At 62.9% G+C, this 8,433-nt stretch overlaps 1 protein-coding gene across 4 annotated transcripts in view; it reads left to right on the top strand.

Moving 5' to 3' along the window:
* The window catches only part of PLXNA1 (plexin A1), a 104,535-nt gene continuing 96,102 nt past the window's right edge, over nucleotides 1-8,433 (top strand). For 2 of the 4 annotated variants that reach the window (XM_072044559.1, XM_038185761.2), the window contains exon 1: nucleotides 1-159. The gene's annotated coding sequence lies outside the window, so the exon portion shown is untranslated. Of the gene's footprint in view, nucleotides 160-1,222; nucleotides 1,407-4,391; nucleotides 4,833-8,433 lie in introns of those variants that run through there. The other 2 variants (XM_072044557.1, XM_072044558.1) reach the window with 2 other exon arrangements.

The raw sequence follows: 8,433 nt of genomic DNA, 5'->3' as shown, positions 1-8,433 counted from the left end.
GAGGCAGGAGGGAGGGCGGCGGGCAGCGGGAGCAGGAGGAGGAGGAGGAGGAGAGGAGGAAGAAGGAGGAGGAGGAGGAGGAGGAGGAGGAGGAGGAGGGCCCCGGCTGGAATGCGGTTATGGCTGGCGGCGGGGCTGAAGCCAGCGGGGACCCGAGGCGTGAGTAACGCGGCTGGCAACTTTCCTCTTCGTTTTTTTATTTTATTTGATTTATTATTATTTTGGGGTGAAATCAGGCTTTCCACAACCCCCCCAATTTTTTTTATTTTAAAGCGAAATGGGGAGGGGGTGCGGCTTCCCCCCCCCCCCCCCCCAGCCCCGCATTGCGCCCCGCGGGGCCGGCAGGGGTCGGAGCCCCCCCCCCCCCTCCCCCTTAAAGCCGGGTTTTGGGGGGCTGGGCTCGGGCTTTTTGGGGTCCCCAAAGCCTGGGGGGTGCCGGGGGGGGCGGGTGGTTCCCCTCCACACCCCGGTCAGGGGGCAGAGCCCCCCCCCGGGGGCTGCCACCGCCGTCCCCGCTCCCCTCCGTGGCGGTGCTGCCCCCGGTGTGTCCCCCCCGGTGCTGCGCTGCGAGAAAATCCCCTAAAAAAACCACCCAAATCCCAGCCTGTGAGGGCTGAAAGCTGCCCCTATGGAAGCGTTAAGGGGAGGGGGGGGGGGGGGCTGGGGTGTAAGCAGGGCTTTAACATGAAGGTCACCGGGTAAGGAGGAGAGGGATGGCGAGGGGAAGGGAGGGGAGGGCAGGCAGGGACCTCGCTTCTGCGCTCCCCCCCCCCCTTTCCCCAGCCCGGCCGGGTTTCGGGGAGGACGGAGACAAAAGCGGGACCTGGCGAGGCTGGGATGAATATTCATGGTGCTCCGTGCGGGCTGCGGGACGCGGAGGGGAGAAAAGTTGGCCGGCTGAGCTGCATTGTCGGGCTGCCTTCCCCCGCCTCGCCGCCAGATCCCTCTCCGCCGAGCGAGGGCTGTGGCGGAGCCAATTCCCAGCCTTTCGCCGGGATTTTTTTTTATTTTATTTTTTGATTTCATTTCATTTTTTACCCCCCCCCCTCCTCTTTCTTTTGTGCGAGGCCGAAAAAATAGAGAAAAAAAAAAAAAGAGGAGGAAAGGAGGAGACGAAGCTATTGACTACATCAAAGGTTATCCATTTGAAAACACCATTTTCCTCCGAGCAGCGGCTAATTGCTTCCTGAACAATCTCAGGGTCTTTTGTATCCGCTCAGTGGGCAAAGCCCAAAGCCGGCGGCTCCATGGCTCTGGCTCAACGCACCGGCGGCCGAAATGCGGTAGAAACGTGGAGGAGCGGCGGGGCAGGAGCCTCTCGGATGATGTACAGATAATTTCCGAAGTGGCTGCGAGGAGGGGAGGCGGCGGCGGCTGCTGCTGCTGCTGCTGCTCGCGGGGCGCGGGTGCGTGCCGGAGGTGGCCGTGGCTGTGCGGGTGCCGAGGAATTTCGGGCTCCGGCTCCGTGCTCGGGGGGATGCAGGGACACCGGGGGCATCCCGCTCTGAGGGGCTCGCTTCCCCGCTGGGGCTGCGGGCGGATGCTCGGTGCACGTTCGGTGGCTGGGCTTTGTGGTGCAGCTCGGAAAATCAAAGTTTTGAGGGCGTTGGGTTTGGGAGCGCGGCGGTGCTGGTACCGGAGCTCTTGTGCAGCGAGCATGGATAGCCTGGAGGGCCTCAACTTTCCCCTCTTGGCTTTGCTTTTTTTTTTTATTATTTTTTTTTTTTTTACGGATGTGTAGGGTTTGGAGCGGAGCACAGCTATCAGCCTCGGTGCGCGCTGGTGCTGCGCATGCAGCTAGGGCAAGCAGCCCTCGCCTCCGCCCGCAGACCCAAAACGCTTCTCCTGCTGAAGGCAGCGGGCCCTGCGGCATGAACCCAAACTCCTCCGAACTCCGGCGGAGCTGGGGCTGGCTGGCGAGAGGCTGAAATGGCAGAGGGCAGTAAGAGCCGTGCCGTGCCGTGCCGTGAGCCGAGGCTGCCTCCCCTCCTCCCCGCCGCAGCGCCGGCAGAGCTCGGGGCCGGCCCCAGCCCCGCTCCCGGTGCGTCAGTGTGGTGCCAGGCAGCTGGGCTCCGTGGCCGTGCTGCGCCTTCCCCACCCCGTGCATGAAGGGGAAGGATCCGGCCATCGGATCGGGCTTAACGGGGGAAAGTTGTGCCTGTTTATTCTCTGGGCTCGGTGCGGGTCAGGGCCTTTGTTGCTGCTCGGCTGGCTGGAAGCGTTATCCGCCGGCGAGAGCTTCGCTCGGCCCCGAGCTGGGGATTCCTGGGCGGAGGAGCCCGGTGCTGCAGCGCTCGTGCCGCCGGGCTGCCTGCGAGCTGGGGAGCTGTGCCTGCAGGATCCGGCTGCCGCTGGGTCCCACCGGGCTTTGTCTGCATGAAGGCACCCCTGGTGACAGCTTCGGCACCCTGGGGGACAGCTTCGGCACCCCTGGCGTGTCGGGGGAAGGAGGGAAGGGGGCAGAGGTGCTGCAATCCCTCTGTGCTGTGGGAAGGGGGCACGGGTCACCCCAGTGCTGGGTCCTTCCCTTGCTGCCCGCAGGTTCCAGGTTTGTGTGGGTTTGGGACTGGGGCTAGTGGGGTTGTATTTGTGGAAACCTCGAGCTGCTGCCCTGTGGTTTGCTAATGTCTCCAAATTACGTCTCCAAATCGCGTCGTTAGGCACCGGCGGTGCCGTACAGAAGAGATCCAGGTGCTCCTGGCTGGGTTTTGGCTGGTGAGCGGCCCCATGGCTGGGCACGGCAGGGGATGGGTGAGCGTGGCTCCTCGTGGCCCCGGTCCCTTCCCTCCTGTGGCCGTGGGCCCTTCTCCCGGCGGGGCGCTGAGCGCCGTGACGCCGCGTGAAGCCGGGAGGAGCGAGCGTTTGCGTCAGTGCCGGGGCGGCCGGTTTGACTTGGGGCTGGAGACAACCCCCTCCTTGGCTGGCTGCAGCCCCCGACACGCTCAGGGCCGTGCTGCTGGAGCCTCCCGCTGCAGCCGTGGGTTTGTGCAGGGCACACGTGGGCTCCGGCACCGTCGGTGGCACGCGGCTCTGGCCGTGGCCCAGCTCAGCCCCGGGGAAGGGCGCAGCAGGGAAGCACAGGCAGGTACCCCAGCGCCTTCCTGGGCTGTGCTCGCAAGCCAGCTTTGAGCAAACGTCTCAAGGGAGAAGCTCAGGCTTGGTTTTCATGCCAGCCACAGGCAGATGTGGCTCGTTTTCCCCGTTTTTTGGTGTGTTGGCAGCCCAAACGTGTGCCTTCGACCTGCCGGAGCGCAGCCGGGAGCCGGGCGGTGCCTCCCTCTGTGCCTTGCCCGAGCATCCCGCGGCTGCCTCCAGCCTTTGTTCCAGGTGGAAGCCACCATTTCAAACCCTGAATTAGAAACATCTCGGAGTTTATTTTTCCCTTTAGCCAGGGCTTGGCAAGCCTCCTCCTTGTGGCCTGTGTGTCAAGATGTTCAAGTGTGTGAACTTCACATCCAGGCTGTGCGGCCGGTGCAGGAACACAAACAATTTTGCTCCTTTCTGCCCTCAGGTCTCCTTGCGTGGCACGAGGGGGATGTTTTGGGTGACCCCTCTGTCCGTGCGGGCATGAGGCCAGGGCTTTGCCGTGCAGCTGAGCTCCCCCCTGCCCCACGTGTTGGTCTCCGTGCCAAGAAGTTTTGTTACCTCTGGGAGAAAGTGCCCGGGTGAGCACGCTGCTCGCCCCGGGGCTCTGGGTGCCCGCGCCTGCCTCCCTTCTCCTCCTGCAGCCCGCCGGCCAACTTGGCACCGAGACCCAGAGTGCTCGTAATCCAATTTGGGCAGTTTAACCGCGCTTTGCTGTCCGTGCTGCTGCCCGGGAGCTTTAATCTGGCTGTTGACCCAGGTTCTGGAGGTTGAGTAACCCACAACCAGGTGGATTTTTGGAAGCTGAGGCCGGGTCCGAGCCCTGCCGGTGGCACTGGGGCCGTTTCCCCGTGGAGGTGCGAGCGGTGGAGGGCAGCGGGGACGGGTGCTGCGATTCCTGCTTTCCCTGCAGGGGATCCCTCCCACCCCTTCCCATTTTCCATCCACTCCCCCTCTTTTCTCCCGTGAAGATAAACCCTTCTGCCGGGGCTGCTCTGCAATCCACCGGTATTTTCAGAAATGCTAAGCCAAGGAAAATGAAGTCTCTCTCTTCCTTTGGGTTGCCTACTGTTTAATGTACAAAATACAGGGGTGGTAATTGCATTAAAACGTATATAATTATACTGGAGGGGGGGAAAAAAAAAATCTCGTTAATTGCTCGGGTGTTTTGAGCTGATAAATGTGGAGTGATTCATGCTTGCTTCGGAGTTTGCCGGAGCAGGGCTGCGGTCCGGCGTGCGAGGGGTTAGGAGGAGCCTTGTTTTCATGCCATTAGCAGGAAGTCAGCTCGGATTCCTCGCCGCCTGAACCGGCTCCAGGCTTCAGGCTTTCTCGGATCCCTCGCGTTTTTTGGTGTCCGGGGCACTGAGCCTCGGCCGTTCGGGGCCTCTGGCCCTGCTCCAGGCGGGCCTCGCGGCGGCGGTGTGAGGGCAGCAGCTCTCCGAGCCCCTCCGCTTTCCGTGCTAAAATATTCGAGCCCTTGCAGAACGAAATCCCCTGCGAGGGGAGAGGCAGACACCAGCCGGGCTGGAGGGGGGAGATCTCCTGCACGCCGCAGCCCCGTGCCCGGGTGCTCGCTGCCTTCTGCTCCCTGGGCACGGGCACCGGGGGTGCTGCCGGTGGCACCGGGTCCCGTTTTGGGGCTGGCAGGAGGGATCACCTCCCGCTGGCGGTGGCACGGGGCGATGCGAAAGCCACATTTCCTTCAGCGAACGCCGACTCTGTCGGAGCCGCAGATAACATCGGAGGTAATTGCAGTGGCAATAAGTTGTTTGCTTTGTGTGCGCGGCCGCGCTGTGTATACAGGCAGTTGTTTCGCTCTTCCTGTGCAGACCGTGAGCTTCGACAAGGGAAGAGGAAAACCCAAAAATATTTTAGGAGTTTAAAAATAAGCTCGCAGCTCGGCTGGTGCGCAGGATGTTTCGCAGGGCCCTGTGTTCCCGGTTGGTCCCAATCCAGCTCTGCGGCCCTCGGGAGGTGTCGCTGGGTGGAAGGAGGGGTTGTAGGGTCCTGGGGGGCTCCATCCTGCTCCCGGAGCGGCTGCGTCCTGCAGGGAGCCAGGGGAGCAGAGCTGCCCCGTGCTCGCTCGGGGTCCTGCCCCTCCGGGATCGGGGGGGCTTTCACCACGGCAGGGGGGTCCGTGGGGGGCTTCACCCCTTCCAGCGGGATGGTGGTGGGGACATGGAGCTGTCCGATGAGCTGGTCGGCAGGGGAGAACCTGCTTTTCAGGCTGATGTCATCGGGAAGAAATGGGGGAGGAGAAAGGCAGGAAGGCAGGCGAAGAGATCGGCCTCCGCGGGTCGGCGAGAGCCTCCAGCAGCCCCGGGCTCTGATTGCCACCGGCTCTCCCTCCTCACAGTCCCTACACCGACAGTGCCCGCAGCCCTACAGGGGGATACCCCGGGGGGCACGGCCTCGTGGGGTGAGGATCGGGGGCCTTGCCCTGCCTCTCCGCCGTGCTCCGTGTGCCGCGGTGTGGAGCCACGCGGCTCCCGGCCCCTCCGCAGCCTGACGTCACCGCGGGGCCACCATCCAGCCGCTGTGGCTCGCAGGGGGCGAGCGCCCTTCTGGCAGCACCTTGCTCCCTCTCCACCCCACACGGCTCGCCAAGCTTGGGCAGGAGGCTGGGGGCTGCCGGGTGCCTCGCCTTCCCCTCTCCATCCCGGCTGGAGCCTCACAGGGGTGATCCCCTGGGCCATCCAGGCGTGCTGCGTCCTGCTCCGGACCTGGCTTTGCCCTCCCCGGCCACCTGAAGCCCCCTGAAGCCACCTGAAGCACACTGACCCTGGGCTTGCCCCAGGAGCATGGGGTGCGGACTCAGCATTTGCCTGTGTGCGTTTGTGTGCCTCACTGCTTTTATTGGATGCTCTCGTCCCGTAGTGTAAGCGAGTGAAGCCTCTGTCAGCCTCTGAAAGCAGAATTTCCCCTCTTTGTCTTGCTGCTGGTGGAGCGCTTTCAGACGCCGCTCGCTTCTGTGCCCAGCCTGGGGCCCTTTCCCTCTGCTTTTTCCCCCCCAGCAGGGTGAGGGGCACAGCCTGCAGCAAGGAAAGTCTTGGGAGGGCCAGGAGTGGACAGGGGAATGGGCTACAGCATGGGTTTTGTCTGGGGAAACCTGCTCTCCCCACCAGCAGACTCCTTGTGGTGCCCGCTGGCTTTACCCATACCCAGGAGGGCCGTGTGTGCCCTGCACTGCCTCGGCTCATCCCGTGACCGCAGCACGGGGCCGGGTGGAAAAAGAGGAATTTCAGCCCCGCCTGGATTTGTGCTGGATTAAAGCAGCCCCGGAGCCGGGAGCAGAAATCCTCCGGCTCTGCTCCGTCGGCACAAAGCAGGAGCTCCCAGGTGGGGTTTGGGGAAAGCTGTGGTGTCCTGGGGGGCTGGGCTGTTCCCAAACCCTGCCTGCTTGGGCAGGGGAAATCCTGGTCTGAAGGTCACCAGATGAATGTGGGTGTGGGATACGAAGCCTTGAGCTGCCCTGGGTGCTGCTGGTAGGAGCTGCAGCCCCACCACAGGCCTGCACCGGGGGTCTGGGTGTGGGGTTTTGCGGCCTGTGGTGGTCCCCGGTGTCCAGGTGCTGCGGTTTAACCAGGTTCAAGCAGGACAGCAGGGCCTTCTGGTGGCCCTGTGGAGCTTGAGGGAAGCGTGGGGGCACTTTCCTCCTTGGAAATATGTGTCTGGCTTGGGGCTGTGTGGGGAAGGCCTCTTGTAGGGCCCAGGTCTGCCTTTTGGATAGCCACGTGTGCTGTGGGGGGAAGGGGAAGGGCAGTGTCAGGTTGTGCCTCAGGAGAGGTGTGTGAGGGGTGTGAGGCCCTGGTTTGTGTCTGGGGCCCTCGGAAGGGGTGTGTGTGCCTGGTGGGGCCTGCTGAGGCTGTCCTCCTGCCTCTCTTTGCCTTGTGCTATTGGGGTTGAGAGAAACCTGGGAGAAACCATCCCAGAAATGCCCATGAGGCAGCTTTGGGTGGCTTTGTGCAGTGTGCGGCCTCTCGGTGGTGACATGGGCTGGGTACGGGGAGCTGTGCCCTGAGAAATGCCACATGGTATCCTTGCTGCTCCTCCTCCTGCATGCTGAGGGTCAAACTGCTCGGTGAGACCCTCCAGGAGTGGACGGGGGGGGGGGATAGGAGGGAGATCCCTGATCCAGGTCATTGTGCTCGAGGTTGGAGGGGGAGCTTCGGCCCTGATTTCATCAGGGTTTGGCTGCAGCCAGGGGTAAGGCCTGAAGCGATTGCGCTGCGGGGAGGGGACGGACCCGGCCCAGAGCTCTGTGAGAGGAGCAGGAAGGAGTTAAGGCAGCCCTGCCGCAGATGATGGCATATGTAGCGCAGCTCCCAGCTCGGTAACACCACCAGCCTTTTCTTATTGTTGCAAGGCTTTTCCCAGGCAGACGAACCTAAAAATACACCGAGCGTATTGTGAGACCGGCTCTCCTGTGGCCTGCGGGCTTTTCTCTCCTCCGTAGCATCTCCCCTCGCTCCCTTTCGCTAATTACTGGCAGCGCGAGCGGGTGGAGACGGAGCCGCTTCCCTCGGTCCGAAAGCAGCAAGCGGCTTGGATCGAGCACAGAAAAACCCATCAGATCCCATTCCTCCTGCCCTCCCGGGGGTGATGCAGGAGGGTTTCCCCCCCCGTCGGGTTTCTCTCCCAGCCCCTGTTTTGCAGCCCTCCTGCAGAGCCGCTTCTCCCCGAGGAGGAGGGCTGAGGGCTGCAGGATGCTGTTCCCAGCACGAGCTGCGATGGGGGCTGCAGGGGGTGCTCAGCACCAGCCCTGCTGCTGCGAGGGATGCTCTTGGACCAGCTCAGGACCACAGCCCCATTAATTTCTGCAGGGGCTGCTGTTTCGTAGTTGGCACCAGGCAGCAGGCTGGCCTGGCTCCCCGAGCGAGCAGAGCTGGTCCTCATGCTTTATCCAGCCCTTGCCTTTCAAGATGTGTTTAACCCACGGCCCCTTTGGGGTGTGTGTATGTGAGCTCGGGGCTGCAGGCAGCGCAGCCGGGTCCTGTGTGAGCAGCACCTAAAGCCACACCGGCCTCCTGGCCACTGCCGAGGCGAGGCTGTTACCAAATTTCCTTTCCGGCGTGGGATGAAAGGGGCCGGGGTGGATTTAGCGGGTGCGCAGTTGCTTTGTCAGCTTTGTTTCTGACGGCAGGTTTCCTGCTACGTGCGTGTGAGAGAGGAGAAACCCCACGTGCGTGCGCGAGCTGCTGGCTGCTCGGGGTTTCCATGATTTGGGACCGCTGTGGCTGTGTTTGGAGGGTGGGTCTTGCTTCCCACTGCGATCCCTGAGCCGCTTCTGGGACAAGATGCTGTTGGGAACATAGAAAAGAAGAAGGCAAGCTCACCTCTCCTGTA

The sequence above is a fragment of the Anas platyrhynchos genome, chromosome 13 (assembly GCF_047663525.1).
Source record: "Anas platyrhynchos isolate ZD024472 breed Pekin duck chromosome 13, IASCAAS_PekinDuck_T2T, whole genome shotgun sequence".
Taxonomy (NCBI): domain Eukaryota; kingdom Metazoa; phylum Chordata; class Aves; order Anseriformes; family Anatidae; genus Anas; species Anas platyrhynchos.
The sequence above is the reverse complement of the archived record's forward strand: the minus strand, read 5'-3'. Positions and strand labels throughout refer to the sequence as shown.